Source organism: Echiichthys vipera, assembly GCF_963691815.1.
Source record: "Echiichthys vipera genome assembly, chromosome: 1".
NCBI classification, from domain to species: domain Eukaryota; kingdom Metazoa; phylum Chordata; class Actinopteri; order Perciformes; family Trachinidae; genus Echiichthys; species Echiichthys vipera.
In genome coordinates, this window is record NC_139826.1 from 36,974,062 (window position 1) to 36,996,718 (window position 22,657).

Consider the following 22,657-nt stretch of genomic DNA (forward strand, 5'->3'; position numbering starts at 1 on the left):
GGTGCTGAGGTTGTATCCGTTAACACACACTGACACGAGCAATATGACTTATTCAAAAGATCCTCGCGCTGTTAACTTAAAGTAGAGGGGAAGATCAATGGCTAGAGTTGGAAATAACAAAGTCAGGGTTAGCGATTTGTGCCCTGCGGGGACTAACCTGTAGCAGACATGAATATGCTAATGTCACTGTGAGGTGCTTCGGTGTAAAAGCATTGGTGAGCATACCAAGTGCCCCCAAAAACATTATACATGGTCTTGAACTAAATTTCAAAAGATGTCTTGAAATTCATCTCATGTTCAGGGCTATTTTTTCCTCTCTCGGTATGAGTGGAGGTCTGTGACGCGTTTGTTCTGGATAATTAGGCCCAAACTGTGATGGATGGTGATGCAGCAGCGTGAGACACAGCAGTGACAGACTTCTCCTGCCAGCAGCTGATCCCATTAACGTCACTACGATTACATGTAGAAAAGAAAAGAAAGAAGAAAGTAATAAGCCGGAGCCCAGACGAAAGGTCACCTACAGCATTCGACGCGTTTCTCATGGAACAAAACAAACAAACAATTTGATCCACATAATTCCTGATATTAGTCATTCTATGAGGACGCTGTCGCTGTCCTTTGGCGCGGACTTCAGTAACACTTCTGGACTGAAGACTGGACAAGAGAGGACAATACGTTGCACGCAGCCATTTAACCCTCCTGTTACCTTCATAATTGTACAATGTTTATCCTCGGGGTCAGTTTGACCCCAGCAATTTAAACATCCACAAAAATGATCATAATCAAAGTTGTTGCTCGAGTTTTTATGTCAGGTACTCAATGTGTATTTGTTGATTGCCTGAATAGCATTTTAAATTAAACACAGCACCGCAAACACCTTCTTATGCATGTATTTGGAAATATACAGGGAAAAAAAACAAATATCTTACTAATCTACCTAAAATTGGATTAAAGGATATTCGTGTGTGTTTTAAAGTAAGTATATTTTCAGTAAGTACAATTTTGTGTTATTTATAATATTTGTAATGAAAACAATTTCCATTATCAAGGACAGTAGCGTGTATTTCTGAATATTGTTATTGTAAAATAGATAATAATACTGATTATATCATCCAAACTATCAACTTGACCCAAAGGAACGCCGATGCGACAAGTTTGTGTACACGACAATGAAAAAATATAATCATATCAATTTTGGGTTTTCCCAGTTGTCCCCGTTAAATTAGGAAAAGTCATTCAATATAAAGCAAAAACAAATTATGTAAAGCATGTTTTTAGAGATGTTAAACATTTTTAATTGACCCTCAGGATAACAGGAGGGTTAAGTGAGGTTGTGGCTCAGTTGTATTGGGGGTTTGCGGTACAGGAGCACCGTTGGAGGATGTAGTTTCCTCGCATGTCCTCTTTTTTCCTGCAGCATCTGAACGTCACATGAAGCCTTTTACAGACCTCCCTGCACGTTATCTTTCGTTTAAAGATTCTGTACCCCATGTCAGTGAGATTTACGCGTATAACCACCTTTTAAGCCTGTACAAATATTGGGAAAATACAGCTGCAGGGTGAAAATGCATTTCAAGGTCATATTTCCGTACACAGATATCAAGGTGAACACAGTGATCCCAATCCCCCGGCTTTAACGCCATACAAGAGGTTACCATCCCGGCTCTGTGTACAGTATTAGCACAGGGAAGCACCAACTCAGAGCCCTGTGGGAATTAATACCACGTCTCTGGGAAACCTGATCCCACCAACCTGCCTCCTCTCTCAGCCTGATCTTTTAATTCCCTTCCTGGCAAATAAAAAAAAAAAAATGGGGCATTTGTTTTGGAGTGTGACCTCTTTTTATTTGCAGCTTGTCAACTTTGGAGTCCGGCAGTTTTGATTCAGCGACGTCTTTAGTTTCTCCTGATAAGCGCCCGTTTCTGTCTGAGTGATGAGAAGAAAGGGAAGGCAGTGGGGAATAATCCTTCACCCTTGTGAACCCAGTAGACCACACAACAGCAGCGGCAGAATAATGAGACAGACAGGGAGCCTGTGAATATTCCCATTTGTCCAGGTCATCCTTCAATCTGGTTTATGCTGTTCAATGCAACGGGGAATGCAAAGATCTCTACATTGGGGAAACAAAACAACCACTGCATAAACGCACGGCCCACCACAGGAGAGCTAACTCCTCAGGCCTGGACTCTGCTATCCACTTACATCTCAAGGAGAAAGCCCACTCCTTTGATGACAACAATGTCCACAGCCTGGACAGAGAGGACAGACGGTTTGAAAGAGGAGTAAAAGAAGCCATCTGTGCAAAAGTAGAGAAACCATCGCTAAACAGAGGAGGAGGATCTCCAATTTACAATGCTGCCTTTTCATCCCTTCCCAGGAGATTCAACAATCTAACCTCAAAGAACAACTGTTCACAAATGGCCTCCTGTGACTCCAACGACGGTCGTTAAGACTCAATAGAGTCACTAACGAAGTCCAGACCAACTTCCCACCAACGACTGCCACTCTAACGACGTTCGTTGGCACTTGAAGCACAACAGGTTCCAGTGACATCATCGGCCTTGTGAGAGGTTAAATACCTGGATCTCCACACCAGTTAGTTGGACAAGTCCCAGCCTGGTCCTGGTCCTGGTCCAGTCCCAGCCTGGTCCTGGTCCTGGTCCTGGTCCTGATCCTGATCCTGGTCTAGTCCAGGCCTGGTCAGATGCGTACATGAAGCCTCTTGGATGAGAGGTGAAACAAGACAAATAACCAAGTCCAGTTGCTTTTGACTGAAATTGCTTTGTGGAGAATGAGTCAGGCAATTACAGCCGTCACCAGCAGAGCCTCGACTGCAGGCGAGCCTTCACCCAACAAAGTTTCGGTTTCATCTGCTGAACTAAAAAGTTTCCTCAAAGTATTTTTGCCCCAAAAAAATTGTGTGAATTCTTTAGTGAGCGTGAATGCAGTTGCATCCATTACTTAAAAACACACACTTTATTACGATTAATGTGAGATGTTTTAATTGGCTGGCAGTAGTTATTGGTTTACAGATCTTTGTTTCTGAAGTCTGAAGCCTTTTTTTGAGTGAGAGAGAAAGATTCAGACCCATCCAGCTTTTAATTATTAAACATTAGCAATGATATGCTGAAATTAAGCTGTTTTGTTTATTTATTTTTTTACTTTTAACTGATATATCGCCTGTTATTATCTGCTGATACTGGCCTATCACAGAGATATCAGTATCTATGGCTATGACTGATTGACTGATACTAAACATGTTTATTAATCTATTTATTTCGTATTGATTTGTGTTTTACTTTCATAGTGTTCGTATCTATATTCTGTTGACAAAGTAATACATTTATAATGTTTAATAATGTTATATATTCTTTAAGAAAGTTATTTAAGAAAGCAGCCTTCTGCTTTTGCCTTCAAACCACATAGAGAAGATCTATTTTGATTTCAGCTCAAACATTTACTATATCAGCCGCCATATTGATTGAATTTGCCCCTCTAAAAATCAGTATCAGCCTACTTATTCTCCATGTCTTTTTCAGCGAGTTCAATCAAACGATGCCTTTACTTGAGTCATGCACTTGTCAGGTCCATTTCCTTGCTTTAGTACTTTGTTCTGAATCTTAAACAGTGGTACCGGTGGAGCTTTACTAACAAGTCACCTAACTACCCCTTCAGTGTGAGCGCCTGTCTGCCTCTGCAAAGGGTCATCAATTCTTAAAACTACTCCGTCACCTCTGGCAAACCTACTCTCAATTGACGCACACTGCAGGCTGCTGCATGAGAGAAAAAGCACCAGCAGCAAGAGCTGGGTATCAGTGCTCGATTGAAATAACCCTTACCAAGGAGCACTTAACCTTCTCTAGGCTTACATAACTGCATTTGATTTTTTTTGTACCCAGTTTTAGAAAATAAATGACGATTTGTGAGGAGTTCCTTGCAGCCAATAACCGCAAGTATTCTTTGATTTAATGTTATGTGATTGGCCCACTACTGCAGCAGCTACAACCCGCCAGTCCAGGGTTCCCGCTCTGTAACTTAGGGCACACCCACAAGGTTCGCCCGTCCCGTGCCCCAGGCTTTAGGGTACCTGTCCCCCCCTCCAGGCCCGTTTGTACTCACACTGCCTGGGCCTGGCGCAAATGCTTCTTGCCTGTCTATACGTCATCACGCCGTAACACGTCACATGCATTGATTGACGTCATGGCGATGCGTCGCTTTGTTTCCAAATCTTTCCATAGACCTCAGAGTTTTTGTGCGTCTTGTCGACTGTTTTTGAATCTTTTCATCGACCAAATCTGCAGTAAACACTCACCATCGCATGGTCCGTCTTTTTTTTTTTATGTCCGAACAGGCGCACAGAAAATGACGTCAGAGCCGCCGTAGGCCTCATGCTCGTACACGTGCGCACGCTCGTGCTTGTACATGTGCAAACACGCTTTACAAAATCCCACCTCTCCTAAACAGTCCGTGGCCAGCAAGCGGGCTGCAGCTAAGCGCGGAGCGGTTGCACTCACACTGGTCAAACGAACTAGGCTTTACCAGTAAAACCTGTTTGGGCACGGTACAGAAGGACAGTGTGAGTGCGCCCTTAGTTCATTTACGCAGCTAAGAAATGCTGCTACACTTTAACACCGTTATCACTTATCGCTCCTTCTCACTTATTTAGTTTGTACTTATTTTATTCCAACTTGCTGCTAAACTGCACGCTGCATATTGTTGTATATTGTATAAACCTACGCTTAACCACAATGTCTGTTGCACTCTGTCACATTTAGTTATTGTTTGATTTATTTTGTGTTAGCTTTTGATTTGATTTATGTTTTTATGCTTATTGTCACTCTGATCCTTTCCCATCTTTGTATTGAAACTGTTGCACAATCATTTCCCTCAGGATAAATAAAGCTTCTTGAATCTTGAATCTTTTCTAGAGATCATTTTCCAGGAGTTTTTCAATAAAGATCCAGCTGCTATAACAGACATACACTGATTTAAAAAAACATTAAATACTCAGCTCTATTAAGAACTAGAACGTGTGTTTTTTCTGCTGGGAGCTAGAAATCTCACTTCAGATGATGAGATCAGCGCACCGATGCCACCCACCAACTGAGGATACATCCTGCGTCTCTGCCTGCAGACAATGCTCCGAGCTTTAAACTAATTAGTGTTTGTCCATGGTATTCCCTGGGAATGGTATTCCCTGGTAATCCTGTTCTCAGTTGTTCTCCATGCAAATCTACAGCAGATTTGCTTTTCAAGAAGTGTGTCTCATTTTGGCTGCATTGCATACAAATGGCTACCACGCTGTGCTGTGACCTTCACACAACCTCCTGTTTTTATCAAAGAATCCTTCACACCACTGAAACATCAGCTCTGTTTCCACCAAGTCCTGGTACTCAAATATCTATCTATCTATAAATCTATCTATCCATCTATCTATCTAACTATCTATCTATCTATCTATCTATCTATAAATCTATCTATCCATCTATCTATAAATCTACCTACCTATCTATTCATCCATCTATCCATCTACCTATCCATAAATCTATCTATCTATAAATCCATGTAGCTACCTATCTATCCATCTACCTATCTATCTATCCATCTATAAATCTCTCTATCTATCCATCTATCTATCCATCCATCCATCCATCTATCAATCTATCCATCCATCTATCAATCTATCCATCCATCCATCTATCTATCCATCTATAAATCTGTCTGTCTATCTATCTATCTATCTATAAATCTATCCATCCATCTATAAATCTATCCATCTATAAATCAATCTATCTATCTATCTATCTATCTATATATCTATCTACCCATCTATCTATCTATCTATAAATCTATCTATCTATCTATCTATCTATCTATCTATCTATAAATCTATCCATCTATCTATCTATCTATCTATCCATCTATCTATCTATCTATAAATCTATCTATCTATCTATCTATCTATCCATCTATCTATCTATCTATAAATCTATCCATCTATCTATCTATAAATCTATCTATCTATCTATCTAACTATAAATCTATCCATCTATCTATCTATCTATAAATCTATCCATCTATCTATCTATAAATCTATCTATCTATCTATCAATCAATCTATCCATCTATAAATCTATCTATCCATCTATAAATCTATCTATCTATCCATCTATTTATAAATCTGTCTATCTATATCTATCCATCCATCTATCTATCTCTCCATCCATCTATAAATCTCTGAAAGGCACATGTACTTTTAGTGCAGCGTTCTTCGATATAACCACGTCAGCCTAGTTGGTAGCTTTAGTCAGGTAACATTTTGGCTTCAAGCCTGAAGTCAAATATCACAGCGGCTCTTGTTCAGACTATAACGGTTCATTTCCGGGACAAACAGGACATGACTGGGGATTTTTTTAAAAAGGAAAGTAATATAATCTGTAGTGTAACAAATGACTTTTCTCATTGAGAAATAAGTAATAATATTACCAGGAGTTCGTTACATTTTTGGAGTAATGCGTCCAACATTAGCTATAAACAACCAAAATGATGTTTTGTGACACAGAAGAGTTGAATTAAGGGAAAACAACAGAGTTTTGTGTTTCAATATGTGTCACTTTGGCATCCTATATAACCTCAATGCCAAGTACTTTATTTAAATTATATTAAAATCAGAACTATGATTATCGGTATGCACCCTAAAAAAACAGCTGCTAGTGATGTACTGTGAATATTTACGATGTTTAACAACGGAAAGTGTTTTCTGTATCATGCAACCTCCAGAACCAGAGACGAAAACCTCTTTTCCAGACCCATCATGATTCATCTGTCAACAATCACACAGAAATTATCAGAGACAGGGGAGCGAGTTTAACATGCACGGGAGCAGGAAATAGACCAGAGTGCAAAAAGCATGACTGTCACTCATTTTTAGCAGCTACATCTCTTGCACAGTTGCTCTTCTGCACAGTCACCATCTCTTTTACTGCCTCTAACTGTGAGTTTAACCCTCCTGTTGCCCTCAAATTTTAATAACACCATTTATTCTAGGGGTCAATTTGACCGCAGCAATTTAAACATCTCGAAAATGATCAGAATCAATGTGTGACTCAAGTTAAGTCGGGCACTTTATGATTTTATTTAACAGAATGAAAAATATCACTGATGTTAAACTGCATGAAGGGATTTCTGTGTGTGTGTTCTAAAGTAAGTCTGTTATTTTAAGTGCTATTTTGTGTTATTTGTAATATCTGGAATGAAAGTAACGTCCGTTATCAAGGACAGCAGCGTGAATTTGACCTCATATAATATTTGAATTGTATAATAAACGATAATAATAATGATTAAATCATCCAGATTATCAAATTAACCCAAAGGAACACCGATGCGACAAGTACATGTACGATAAGAACAATAAAAAATATATATAATCATGATAATTTTAGTTTTTTTATGAGTTGTCCCCATAAAATGAGGAAAAGTCATAAATATAAAGCAAAAAAAAAAAAAAAAAAGACATTATTTAGAGATGTTAAACATTAAATGGGGTCAATATGACCCTTAGGATAACAGGAGGGTTAAAACACCGCTGAATATGAGTCGGCACTGAACAGCGTTAATATCCTCTCTACTTTGAGAGACAAGTAGAGGCATTTGTGATTGTTGTCCCGTGTCCTTAGAGAAAAGGGAGTCAAATCTGCTGGAAACTGACTTAAATTAGGTGATAACATTCATTAGCTTAGTGCAAATATTATGAAAATAGGTTGTAAGCTTCTGTAGCCTTCATCAGCCCTCCACATCTAAACACAAACCTGTGTGCGTCACTGCTGAAGGGGGTAAACACAGAAAAGGAAACACCTCATGGCGTCTTCACATCTCTGCTACAGGTTCATCACAAAATAACTGCAGGAGAGCGGTGAACCCAGCAGTATTCTTTCTTCACAGTGATTGAAAACCAGACTTGTTTCACTGAGAGAGTGCCCAGAGGGAATCTCCCTGGAGGCATGTATATATAGTGTAGTGGCCGTTTTACCAGGCTCCATGCTCCGAGGCTGCGTCAGTCTGCAGAGGGACTTAGATTTCTACTTGTGTTCTACTAAATTAAACCAAACTTTCTTGTTAAAACCCATGGATGTATTAAGGGAACGGGATACAGCGCTCGAGCCGGAGGCCCGTTCATTCTTATGAAAGCTGCTCAGTGACACATGAAGCCGAAACTAAAACTACCCGGATGATCCGGCAGATACGGCTATTTCTGTTTTAGCGCTCCCGCTGACTTGAATGGGGATTTAATCGTGCAGCTCTTCTAGCCTTTTTAAATGTTATCAGACTGAATTAATCAACTTCTGATATTAATAAGAGTCAATTCGCATGTGTGATGATTTACAGACAATGGGAAAAAGCATTTTTGGGCGCCATGGCATCACGTGACCGACACAGAAATTGTAATTCTACCGTTTGTCCACTATGCCAAATTGGCTTCAGTCAGGCACACTTGGTTAAAAAAAACAATGTACTCTCAAAACGCTGAATGAGGGTTTATGTGAAGGTAGATTACAACATCACTGCAGACGATTCCAGTTCAAGGTAACATCTCAGCCCGGTGAAATACGGACTTCATCTTTTACTCAAAGGTTTTACTGACTTCTCTAAATCTTACAAGCACCACGTTGCTACTAAACTTCTTCACCCAAGCGCAGTAAAGGACTGCCTGACTGGGCATTAACACCAAAAGTGATGGAGGCAATGAAAGCGTCAAGCTCCCATTCAAAACCAATGTAAATGACACGATGACACAAAAAGTCGCTCCCGGCGGTGCAATTCAGACGATAAGCGCGATGCAACAAAGTGTCAGTTGCGTCTATCACCTCATTGTGTGCCTTTTGAAGTTGAACAATTATAATTTTCAAGCGGCATCTCCTGACGCTGTGCCACGACAACCAATCAGTGTTTGGATTGCGGTAACCATCATTGAATTTCTCTGCGATATCTCAAGAGGATCACCAAACCCACCATTGTTGCAGTCCTTGGGGTAAACCAGACTGTTAGGGATATAAAGTCATGGATATAACTATGAACTATGGATGGTAGCAACGTGCTTTTAGGCATCTATTCTGCAGAAGAAGAAAGAAGAAGAAGAAGAAAGCCGTCACCGGGCAGCACATCTACAGCTTCGAAGGTCAAATCACTGACGGTCTGGTCTCACAACAACACAACGTCTCTTTTAAGAGCCACACACTTCCTCTGAGAGCTCATTTCTGTTCTCTTAGAAGCACTCAGATCCCTGTTAGCACTAGCATCACTTCACATTTAGCACAACAGCAGAGTAGGCTGAGCCGGGGGTTAGTTTCAGTCAGCTAGCCGCCTCGGCTGCTACCTGTGATAGAAGCCATGATCATAAATGTGACAAATGTGATGAAGCGACGTGATTTGATCGCCTCCATCTCTCCTGGTGTGAATGCACGGTAACCGTCACTTGTTAAAAAAACAAAATATGGACCCTGCAAAATAATAGCAAACATAACCCCAGCCGAGTCCTTTAATATACTGTTCAAAGCAGTTTAAAGCTCTGAACACCCACACAGGAGTTTTCAGTTAATCCGTTGATTCGACCTCTTCTCAGGCTTGTGTGGGTGTCTACTGTGATTGATTGACATCGCCCTGAGCCTCCTGTCAGCTTTGTTTCATCTGTTAAGGCGGGACAAAGCACACCTTTATCATTCTTAGTGGTAGACGGACATGTATGACCTCATAAATTCCCACCAAAGCCCCGCCCACCTTCAACCCAAGCGGAGGTCTGGTCAGCCAGAGTAACTGAAAACACCGGTGTGGGTGTTCGGGGGCTTTAAATAGCATTAGAACATAAAACAAACGTGGCTCTTATAGTTTCTTGTGCATAGCTGCAGACATAACTTGGAAATTAAACAATCAAACCTTCAACAGCCGCTCACTGCCAAAGAGACAGTCTGGAAACAACCTCCAGTTCAGGCGTTTAGCGTGCGCTCTCATGCAGAACAAGTCAAAGTGAATGCTGCAGTGAAACGCATGAATATCCCTCGAGCATGAGAGGATTGAGCAGCATCCACATTCTGTAACTGACAGCTCTATGAAGTGGGACTCATATTTGCACCGCTTTGCTACTGTTCACTGAATTACACAAGATAGAAGTAACATGCAGTCTATGCTTTAAGTTACTAACACCGTCACCGCCGCAGGAGGGCACATTTGGTGTTAGTTAAGAGGTGGACAGAAGGCATTAACCCCGAGGCTGGTGCCAGGATAAGAGGAACCAGGGTTACTGAGTGTACCTGAGGTCTTCAATCAGCTCCGCAGACACTCTCTGGTGCCTTGATCTTTTGTCTCACTGCCGTAAATCCTCTTCTTGGACGGACCTGCACAAGACGACACAGCCCAGTCCAGCAACCGGTGCAACCCATGCCATTTGGCTCTCGTTTTGCCATACTTCATTTCAAGCATGCCTCTCTCTTCCTCTGTGGCATTCCAAGAAGTCGCCCCCTTTTCTGCCCTCCGAACATGAACAGACACGGCACTAAGACGAGGAGCAAACATCCTGTCCATCATGAGCACAACAACACGAAGCTCACCACGAGAAATTCCACGATAAGTGAAGAGACTCTTGGATAAAAGCCAAGAAACATGCAGAGGATTTACAGGATTACGGTGTAGGTTACCTTTCTGGTATGCGGAGCTGAGGTTTACAAAATGACAGGCTTGAGAGTATTTCTGTCACAAGTATGATTTGACCAGACTTTGCCTGTCCGGTCCTGTGCAACACCACAAAAACAATGCAAGGGGGAATTTTTTGAATGTGAAGCCCCAATGGCAGCCGTCACCATGACTCCTCTCCGATGACTGACATCGTAAAACAGCAGTGCACTGACTCCAAGCTGGACCCCTGGAGCGTTGACCTCTCTGCAGCTCAGTTCGCTCAAGTTTTCGCAGACATATTTGCAGTGATGCACCGCAAAACAAGTGAACACCGTCCAGATACTTGCGCATCAGCTATGGCTATGTTTGGACAGTGACGATCTAGAAAGGAAACGCAAAAGCGGCGTTGCCTTCTCACTTATTATTCCGCATTTAGACGAGCGTCTGTGGGGGAAAATCTGCATGAATAGGGTTTGTGAGATTAGATGTAGTGTGCACGTCAGGTGTGTAGGTGGAGCTGTGAAGCACTGCCACACAACACCACCCAGAGCTGGTGCATGCATAGAAACGTACTTCTCCTTCTCTCCCTAACAGTGGAGAAGCAGGACGCCGTACAGTGTGAAAGGGATCTGCAGCACGGTCTGCAGCCTCCCACCGCCTCGGTTCCACCCAGGACACTTGAACGTCCCACTGACGGAAACAGTCCCACATGTTTGTTGTTGTTTACCTGAACTCTGCACATAGATGTTATGTATACAGGTAAGTGACTTGAGCCAGCGTGAGCAGATCAGAGCACACTTTTGCGTTTTTACCCCTTTACACGGAAACACAAGATTTCCACTCTGGAGGGTGTTGTTCAACTTGGGAACCTTCTCAGAACCTGTTTGGTTTTCCACAGACTAGAGAGCCACATCATTACATCACTGTATACGTCTAAGGTTTCCCCAGAAATGCTAACGCCCACTTCACGCACAACAACAACAACAACAACAACAACAGTGGACTACAACACAATTGTACAGCAAATTTGTAGTGTTTGAGAAGAAAGGTAACTGTCTAACACGTTTTCATTCTTATGAACACTCAATGTAAGATGTTAATGTTAGCATCTGTTGGAAGCTAATGTTAGCGCTAACATTAGCTAGCCTTACCTAGCACAGACTACCTGCAATTGATCACACTGCACTGTCTTTACGATTCATGTCGATACAGGCACCGTCAGAATCAAATGTTTGCTTTCTGAGTTGTTAATAGTGTTTAATTATTGTGCATAATTGTGAATAAACGTTTTTTTTTAGAAAACTTAACTTAAACTGTGTTTCTCTGATGATTAAGCAAACTAAAGAAGACATGTCTCTTTAGAAAAGTTGTTAATTTTGACAAAAAAACACCAATAAAATACACAAATTCTTAAATCACAACATTTTTTAAAGCATGCGAGACTTTGTGGTGCCGGTTCAAGACCAGCAAAGAGCCGGTGCCGCTCTGGAACCGGTTTTCCTGACCGAGGGTCGGTTCTTCGGCTGTCGAAACAGGAAGAACCGGTTCAACATTGGGCACCGGCTCTGAAAACGTCTTGGTCGAAAAGGTGTAATTGTAGGAGATTAGCGAGGGCTACCGTCTCCTTTCAAAAATGCAAAAGAACGAAGGGATATTGATGTTTCAAATGCAGTTTGAATGGTAAATATGTGTACAGCCACTGCGGAGGTATCATTGAGCGTAGGTCAGTTAGATGTAGGTATGCAATTAAAGCGTACTGACACACACACACACACACACACACACACACACACACACACACACACACACACACACACACACACACACACACACACACACACACACACACACACACACACACACACACACACACACACACACACACACACACACACACACACACACACACACACAGGACATAAAACCCTTTGAAAGACCTCATGTATCTGTCAAAATAAGAGGATGCACAGCTGAAAGAAAACATATCTCCTTCAGGTGCATTTGTGACTTGAATTATTGGGATAAATACACAAAACTGACCTAAAATGCTTCACAAAACACAACATGAGAGGCTGAAATTACCCTCCTTGAACATTTTGTGCCACTGCCTCAACAGCAAGGTTAAGTGAGAGGCATTTTTCTGAGACAGAAAGTACAAAGTGACAACCTAAAATACCCTCGGGGTAGAGGGGGTAGCTAGTGATTTAGGGTTAATTTTAGTTCCTAACAACCGCACGGTGAGCGGGTAAAACAGTCCCATATATCACGTTTAATGTGGCGTGACTAGTGTTTCGTTAACACGCAGCACCGACGATTAAAACATCCATAAATTAGGCGTTTAATTGCAAACAACCTGTGGCACATAACGGGAATGAACGGAGGAAGCGTGGTTAAATGTATAATGACAGTTAAAAGGACACAACAAACGTAAACAAATACACAACACGAGCTTAAGGGTGAGGGGTTTTAGCCCGGGAAACACGCAGCTGTTCCGTTAAATCCCTCCGCGGTCAGTCAGTAACGGCTGTAACGGTTCATCCTCGCGTACTTACCCCCGTTTGTGGACGTCAATTTAAGTCACACACACACAACTTCCCCCGGTGTGTCGTCTACCGGTGCTGGTTCATCACACTGGCTGTCGGTGCCCGGTAAAATTGTGTGTTTATTTCTTTATTTTTGTCTCAGAGTGTAACCGTTAGCTGTTCCAACCGTCGGTCTTAACCGTTAGCTATCTAACCGTTAGCTGCTCCGACCGTTGGGTCTATCCGTCACTGTGCCGAGCCGGCTGTCCGCTGCGCCGCCATCTTGGTTTGTAATGACACACACACACACACACACACACACACACGGTTTTCACATCACACACACACACACACACACACACACACACACGGTTTATACATCACACTCACAGATTCACGGACTCACACACACACACACACACGGTTTTTACATCACACACTCACACACACACAGTCTCTCTCACTCACACACACACACACACACACACACACACACACACACACACACACACACACACACACACACACCAGCAGGAAGCTTCTGATATAATCTACCTGACGCTGACAAGGCTCGCAATAATATGACCTCATTATTATCTCATTTATGATTTATACTTATTTATTTATTAGCTTATCAAACTGGCCTGATTCCTATGTTGATTAATAATGAATAATACATTATATATATATATAAAAATGTGCAATAGTAATAGGTATAATCTTGTGTACCTTAGTGTGAATTTAAACATTTAAAAAAGTATGTATTGTTCTTGTTATTCTGATATTTAATACTTTATACCCTGTGTTTATATTGTTCATATTTTTCTATATTTATCAAGAATTTATTGTTTCTTATCGATGCTTCTTCTACGTTTGCTATTCACTTTGAAAGGAAAGAAAAGAAACATTAAAGGTTGAATATGAGACTGAGCAGAATGACGCCATCTTGTGTCTCAAGATCGTAGTGGCAACAACAAAAAATAACTCCAGCAGTTGGGTTGCCAGGTTGGTCAGAGCCGGCCCAGTAGCCTAAACTACTGTTTGAACCCGTCCCCTCCGACAAATCACACCATAAAAACAAGTATTAGAGGGGTTTGACTGACAGTTACTGTTAGCCGTTAGCATTTCAAGTAAACATGAAAGTGATCGTGCGTTTTAATGCAGTTTCTCTCCTTTCTCTCAGTCCATGGAGTGAATGTTTGGCCTGTATTGACTCTGGTTTTTGCCCGTCTCCGCTCACTCGGCTGCTGGATTTGTAGTGGCGGTCTTAGAAATCCGGGGGCCTAAGGAGAACATAGCTGGGGGCCCTCTTCACTGTTAGGGCGCACTCACACTGTCCGCCCGTACCGTGCCCCAGGCTTTAGGGTACTTGTCCCCCCCTCCCTCTCCCCGCACGCCCCAGGCCCGTTTGTACTCACACTACCTGGGCTTCGGCGAATGCTTCTTGCTGCCTATACGTTATCACGCCGTAACACGTCACACGCATTGATGACGTCATGGCGATGCGTGGCTTTGTTTACAAATCTTTCCATAGACCTCGGAGTTTTTGTGCGTCTTGTCGACTGTTTTTGAATCTTTTCATCGACCAAATCTGCAGTAAACACTCCACCTCCACATCACACCAACGTGAACCTTTCACCGCCATTGTTGTTATCTTTTTTTTTTCTATGTCCGAACAGGCGCACATAAAAGGATGTCACAGCCGCCGTAGGCCTCGCGCTTGTGCTCGTACACGTGCGCAGAGACCTGCCCGCGGATCTAAGGCTGCAAGCATGCTCCTATGGGGTCAGCATGTCTGAGGTGTATTCTGGGGCTAGACCTTGACGAGCCTTAAAAGCGATCAGTAAAATCTTAAAATGAATGCTAAAACGTACAGGGAGCAGGTGGAGTGAGGCCAAAATTGGAGTGATGCGACGTCGTCTGTTAAAACCAGTGAGATGTACAACGTCTGAATATGTGTAGGGACTCTTCTCATGCTGCGGCAGAGGTTTGCTGTTATTTTCAGCAGCATTAGTGGTTAAAAAAGACCTTTGAATGCCTTCAGCGTACTGCCCCGAGCTAATCAGTGTTAGCAACGTCCGCCTGTTAGCGACTCTCCCGGATTTCTACATTAATAGTTGTTACACGAAAAAAACTGTCTCGATGGCTTATTTGATGAATGTAAGTGCAGTAAAAGACCATGGGATGATTTTGCGCTAGAATTACACTTTAATGTCTTCGCCCTGTGATGAACCTGCCATAGCCCTGGTGCATGCTGGGAATAAGTGTGAATGAGAGAAACACGCAGACAGACAGACAAGCTGACAGCTTCTCCTGCAGCTTCCAGGTCTCGATCTACACTGAATTATTATAGATCGTAAGTAACACCTCACTAAAGCTGCAGCGGGTCATTTATCTGGATGAATAAACGCAGTCTCTGCAGAATAAATGATGAAACCGGTTGAAATGGCGTCGATGTGAGTGGGTGTGAGGGAGAAAACTATTCCCACACAGTCACGCAGACTCATAAATCCTTTAATTTAACTCTTTTTTTACTCTGCAGAAGTTCCAGGCACCAAAAACACATCTTTACAAATGACTCTCGTTCTTGCTGAAAGTTGTAAAGACAAAAATAAGAAACATAAATAAGAATAAAGCGCTTAAACCTTCAGGTGGAGGCTGTTTTTCATCCCAGACTCTCAAAATCTGAGCTACTCATTTAAAGTTATTTTGCACAAACATAAAAATATAGTGGGAGAAGTTCAGCATCTGTGAGGAACTCGGAGTAGAGCCGCTGCTCCTTTGCGTTGAAAGGAGCCAGTTGAGGTGGTTCAGGATCATCTAGTAAGGATGAACCCTGGGCGCCTCCCTAGGGAGGTGTTCCAGGCACGTCCAGCTGGGAGGAGGCCTCGGGGAAGACCCAGGACCAGGTGGAGAGATTAGATCTCCACACTGGCCTGGGAACGCCTCAGGATCCCCCAGTTAGAGCTGGTTAATGTGGCCCGGGAAAGGGAAGTTTGGGGTCCCCTGCTAAAGCTGCTGCCCCCGCGACCCGACCCCGGATAAGAGGCTGAAGATGAGATGATAAAAATATAGATAAGAAATACTTTATTGATCCCAAGCTGGGACATTGCAGTGTAACAGCAGCATTACACATAGACCAGCAAAGCAGTAATATAACAAATATATTATAAAAGATTCCTTAAACATAAAATGTATAAATAAGCGGATTAATTGTGTAAATGTGCAAATGTAAAAATATAATACTCTAAGCTGGAGTGGACTGATTATGAGAAAAACATAAACTTCAAAGTTTTGAATGTCCCCAGACTAACGTTATTGGAATATGCTAATATAATAACATATATAAAATATGCTAAAATGTGCACGAAATGACAAAATACTTGTAAAATACATGTTTATTTTAACTTTGAAGACTCTGATATGAGTGTAAGGACATTATTATTGTTTTTGTTTCATCTCTCAGCACCTGCGTATTACTCTAATCTTGTATTATTATTATTATTATCTATTCATTATCCATCTCTTATAGCATGTTGATAATCCTGGGAACAGGTTCCTTCAATGAGTCTTAAATTAGGACGTTTAAGACTCACATTATTATTTAATATTAATTATTTATTTTGATATAAGAGAACACTGATCATTACCAACATATCATTTTTAACATGGACTTTTTAAGGGTTGAATCCAGCTGTTTTTATCATTTAAAGTAACTTTTTCTATTATTCTGTATCATTTTAACATTTAATTTTAAGATTTAAATGTTCCCTTTCATCCAGTGATTATTTATTATCACTTTGAAGTGTTTTGTAATGTGATTAATGTCAAATTTCAGGCGTTTTTAAAGCATTTTCTCATCTTTCTGCAGGGATTTAAACACTTACACAACAAACAATATGAAATGAACAATGAAGCAAAGTTCAGCCACAAAAAAAATAGAAAGTATGCCATGAAAGACACGATACTGTTAATATACTTACAGCAAATATGTCAAATATAACAGAATACGATGGTAAAGTTGAACAGCATGTGCAGAAATGTTCCCAGTGCAGAATAATAGTCACATATTCACAGAGATAATCTCATATTTAACTCTGTCAGCAGGTGAAACATTTGTTTCTCTCTGCTGCCATCTGTCGTCTCCTGCAGCCACACACACGTCAGTCAAACCTGCACCGTCATCTGAAAAACCTCTGACACACTATTATACATGTTTCAAATTAAACCACAGATTAAACCAAATTAAAGTCACTTTCTTCTGCTGAACAGTGTTTGATTTTTTTAAAGTTGAGAGTAGAGCGGGGCAATAATTCAATATGATCATTCATCTTCTGTCAGTGGAATTGTATCATGATTAAATCTTTTATCAAGATGTCGCGATACACAATCGTCTAAATTAAAAATAAAAATAAAAAGCTCATTCACTCAACTATTATACATCATTAAAGTTAAACCACTTTAAACCAATTCAATTCAATTCAATTCAATTTTATTTATAGTGCCAAATCATAACAAAAGTGATCTCAAGACACTTTACTTACGGAGCAGGTAAAGACCATTAACAGAGACCCAACACTTCCCCCCATGAGCTATGAGCCATGAGATCTGTAACAATAATAATAATAATTATTTTATTTATTATATACAGTATTAATCGAGCACACAGTGGCAACCGAAACCTTCTGATATCCCGTATAAAAAGGTTTTCTTGTTTGCACTTGTTTGTTCCTTTATCCACTATTCATCATAATTTAAATAAAAAATGTATTAATAATAAACAATATATAATAAACTTCCCCATGACAATAACCTAATCTATTTAACAGTGAGTCAAACACCAATGAGATCAAATATAAACTTACGTTAACGCACAGTTATTTTACTTGGGGATTGAGTCAAGCAGCTAAATTTAGGCCCCATCATAACGTAAGACGAACTATTTGATATGTTTCATGCGTGTGTGTGTGTGTGTGTGTGTGTGTGTGTGTGTGTGTGTGTGTGTGTGTGTGTGTGTGTGTGTGTGTGTGTGTGTGTGTGTGTGTGTGTGTGTGTGTGTGTGTGTGTGTGTGTGTGTGTGTGTGTGTGTGTGTGTGTGTGTGTGTGTGTGTGTGCACTTCCTCTGTAAGACAAGCCGCGTGCACAGACACAGAGTTACTGGAATTTCTCCTCTCTGCTATTGATCTTCTGAGTTTTTTGTGTGTGTGTGCAAATGTTTACATCACTAACGAGAGACATCCAGGCTTATTGTAACGATCCTCTCCTCTCTCTCTCTCTCTCTCTCTCTCTCTCTCTCTCTCTCTCTCTCTCTCTCTCTCTCTCTCTCTCTCTCTCTCTCTCTCTCTCTCTCTCTCTCTCTCTCTCTCTCTCTCTCTCTCTCTCTCTCTCTCTCTCTCTCTCTCTCTCTCTCTCTCTCTCTCTCTCTCTCTCTCTCTCTCTCTCTCTCTCTCGTGCATCAGAGACAGGATGCAGAGATTAAAGCCGCAGAGACAAAAGGATGTCTGGGATTATTCTCTCTGTGCAACAAAAACCTGCGCGGAGGGAAAAACCGTCGCAGCTTTTCTTGCGGGGGTCAAAGTAGAACTCAACTGAAAATCCCTTTTGTTTCCGTTCATAAAGAGGCACAAAGAAGGATGTGAGGTCATGCTTCAGAGCTCCCAAAAGTACTCGATTAAATCCTGGGTTAATCAATACTCAGCCTGCGGTTTACAGCACGACGCGCTCTTTAGGGTGTGTATCTTCTAATGGTACTCAGCTGAAGTATAATTAAGAAAGAGGTCAGACCGCCGCTCCTCCATGAAGACCGGCGTCTGACTTCTACTCCACAGTTGAGGCTGGAATGATGCACTTTTACTACATATATTTGGTAACTTTGTCACTTTACTGATCCAGATCGTTAATTAAATATAATAAACAAATAAATGATCTCCAGTCTTTACCGTAGACTGTCACTCGCGGCCACGCCCTTAATCCTGCAGAATTTTAAGCCTTAATTTAATTTTGCGTGGGGTAAATTTAGAACTATTGTATATATTATTCCTATTAATGAGGGAATTAGCTATAGAGACCAATTTTTATTGTCTCCAGGCTGTAAACAAGTTTATTTCTGCTGTAAAGTTGGACATTTTAACACGGAGGTCTAAGGGGGATTGGCTCTCTACGGCACTTACGCGTAACACTGCATCTGCACCAATTAGCTGACCTTGACCTCTGACCTTTGACCTTTGACCTCTGGAGGACTGACAGGAAAGAGAACTTCCTCTCTACGATCAATACAGTGTCACATTATTACACAGCTGAAAAACACAGTCACTTTTAATCACACGTCATTTTACGCTGTATGTGTGTGTGTGTGTGTGTCTGTATCTGTGTGTGTGCGTGTGTGTGTGTGTGTCTGTTTATGTCTGTGTGTGTCTGTGTGTGTGTGTGTTTGTGTGTGTGTGTGTGTGTGTGTGTGTGTGTGTGTGTGTGTGTGTGTGTGTGTGTGTGTGTGTGTGTGTGTGTGTGTGTGTGTGTGTGTGTGTGTGTGTGTGTGTGTGTGTGTGTGTGTGTGTGTGTGTGTGGTGTCTCTGTATCTCTGTGTGTGCGTGTGTGTGTGTGTGTCTGTGTATGTCTGTGTGTGTCTGTGTGTGTGTGTGTGTGTGTGTGTGTGGGCCTGTGTGTGTGTGTGTGTGTGTGTGTGTGCCTGTGTGTGTGTCTCTCTCTCTAACCTGACGGAGAGGAGAAACCCTCTGGATGCTCGTTGCTGTGCGGGAAACAGAGCGTCTGCATAAATAACCGTCCCCTGAGGAAAGTGGATCCAGCAGCTCACATGTCATGAAACCCACGTCTGCATCCGACACACGCGAACACGCAAAGGTCTGAATATGTGAAAAGGTCTGAAACCTCAAGTACTCGAGCAGAAGAAGACACAAAAAGGAACAAAATGTCACTTTGAAGTAAAGAAGGAAGCATCTAAAGTAAAAGTATTAAACTTCATAAAACAGGAGTAGCCGTCAAAGTACAATAAAAAAATTATCAGTAAGAATAAAATAAAACAAAATAAAATCAGTAAAACATATAATAAAATAAAACTGAGTAAATCAGTAAAAAATACAATAAAAAAATAAATAAATCAGTAAAAACAAAATAGAATAAAACAAAACTAAATAAATAATAAAAAATAAAAATAAAACCAAAAAAATTCGTAAAAAATAAAAATAAAAATAAAACCAAATAAATCAGTGAAAATAAAATAAAATATAACAAAATAAATCAGTAAATATAAAATAAAACAAAATAAATCAGTAAAAAATCAAATAAAATAAACAAAATAAATCAGTAAAAAATAAATAAAGTAAAACAAAATGAATCAGTAAGAAATTAGAATAAAATAAAACCAAATAAATCAGTAAAAAATAAAATAAAAAACAAATAAATCAGTAAAAACAAAATAAAATAAAACAAATAAATCAGTAAAAAATAAAATAAAACAAAATGAATAAGTAAAAATAATATAAAATGAAACCAAATGAATCAGTAAAAACAAAATAACATAAAATAAAACCAAAGTGAGCACATGATACTCCTGGAGTAACAGGAAGTAGAATAATCCAATCATATAAAAAATAATAATCAACAATCAAGTGATAACAATAAACATGTATCAGCTGTAATAAAATGCACAGATACGTGCAAACAAACTCCGCAGAAGGTCATTTTTTTGAGGCCTGACATCCTCTTTGCTCGGCTGTCGCTCGGCTCAGGTTTCTGCACGTGTAAAAAAAATAAAAAATAAAAAGGTGGAATATTTGTTTGAGTGAGATGTAACGAGAGCCTGAGGTTTCTCCTGATACGGATCAATGCAAACAACTGAGACCAGTGGAGCCGGAGACTCCCTGCTGATTCAATTTACCATCGCTGCTGTAACACACACACACACACACACACACGCACACACACACACACACACACACACACACACACACACACACACACACACACACACACACACACACACACACACACACACACACACACACACACAGGAAATGTCTCAAGGACGAATGCACACACAGAAATGGTTAAGAAAGGCAGCGTTTCCGTCGTTTAGATCACAAAATGCAAGTAAAGCAGAATATAATCACTGTGCCATTAATGATTCATTATTAATAATCTACTCTCACACACCTGGACACTTATCTTCTTCTTTCTTTTGTGCAGTAACTTTATCACATAAGTGCAAAAATGTAATCTTACTGCTCATTTCTGTCATTTACAGTCAAACATATTTGATCTGATACATTTACTCTACATTAACTTATCTGATTTAATTTTCTGTGAATTTTATTCTACCTGTATTCTTACATCTACCTCACATATTTAACCTAGAGTTTATTGTTTACTGTATATACTGTATACTTTCTGTATTTATTTAGCTCAGAGTTTATTGTTTATCCTATACTGTACTGTTTTTATACCTCCCTTGTGTTTTTGTAAACTGCTGGAAACTCAATTTCCTTGCGGGAGTTCATCCCAAAGCATCAAAAAAGAGAAGTTTAAGTCTTAAAACCAGCGCAGAGACAACACCACCCCACTGGAAAAAGTTGAACCAGTAAGAAAAAGACACAAAATGACTTCAAAGGGACTCAAAATGACTAAAACATGTGCAAAACTACAACAAATAGATGCAAAATGACCACAAAAGGAAGCAAAACTACTAAAAATGAATGCAAAACTACCGCAAAGGGATAAAAAATTCCAAAAAACTGACGCAAACGACTAAAAACGGATGCAAATTGACCACAAAAAGGAAGCAAAACAAATAAAAATGGACCTGTATTCTTACATCTACCTCATATATATTTAACTCAGAGTTGATTGCTTACTGTATCTACTGTATACTTTCTATTTAACTAAGAGTTTATTGGTTATCTTATGCTGTATCTTTTTATACCTCCCTTGTGTTTTTGTAAACTGATTAAAAAAAAAATTCAATTTCCTTGCAGGAGTTCAGTTCAGTTGGAGTAAAACCAAAGAAATCAGTAAAAATAATATAAAATAAAAACAAATAAAGCAGTCAAGGTAAAACAAAAAATAATCCGTAATAATATAATAAAATAAAAACAAATTAATCAGTAGAAAATAATATCAAATAAAACAAAATAAATCAGTTAAAATAATATCAAATAAAACAAAATAAATCAGGTAAAATAATATAAAATAAAACAAAATAAATCAGGTAAAATAATATCAAATAAAACAAAATAAATCTGTAATAATAAAATTTAAATAAAACCAAATAAATAAAAAAAGTTGAAACAAAACCAGATAAATCAGTAAAAATAAAAGAAAACAGCAAACATCAAAAAAATACAATAAAAATGTAAATGAAATGAATACAGCACTGAATAAATGAATAAATAAATAAATAAAATTAGCAATAAATAATCCCCTGTGCAGAATAGAGCTATGACTTACTCCTCAGTGTG

The 22,657-nt window shown here is 40.0% G+C and overlaps 1 protein-coding gene across 1 annotated transcript in view; it reads right to left on the minus strand.

Moving 5' to 3' along the window:
• LOC310948242 (C-myc promoter-binding protein-like) overlaps positions 1-13,340 on the minus strand; it is a 90,662-nt gene extending 77,322 nt beyond the window's left edge. The window contains exon 1 of the mRNA XM_083915295.1: positions 13,218-13,340. The gene's annotated coding sequence lies outside the window, so the exon portion shown is untranslated. The remainder of the gene's footprint in view (positions 1-13,217) is intronic.
• Positions 13,341-22,657: the final 9,317 nt, after the last annotated feature.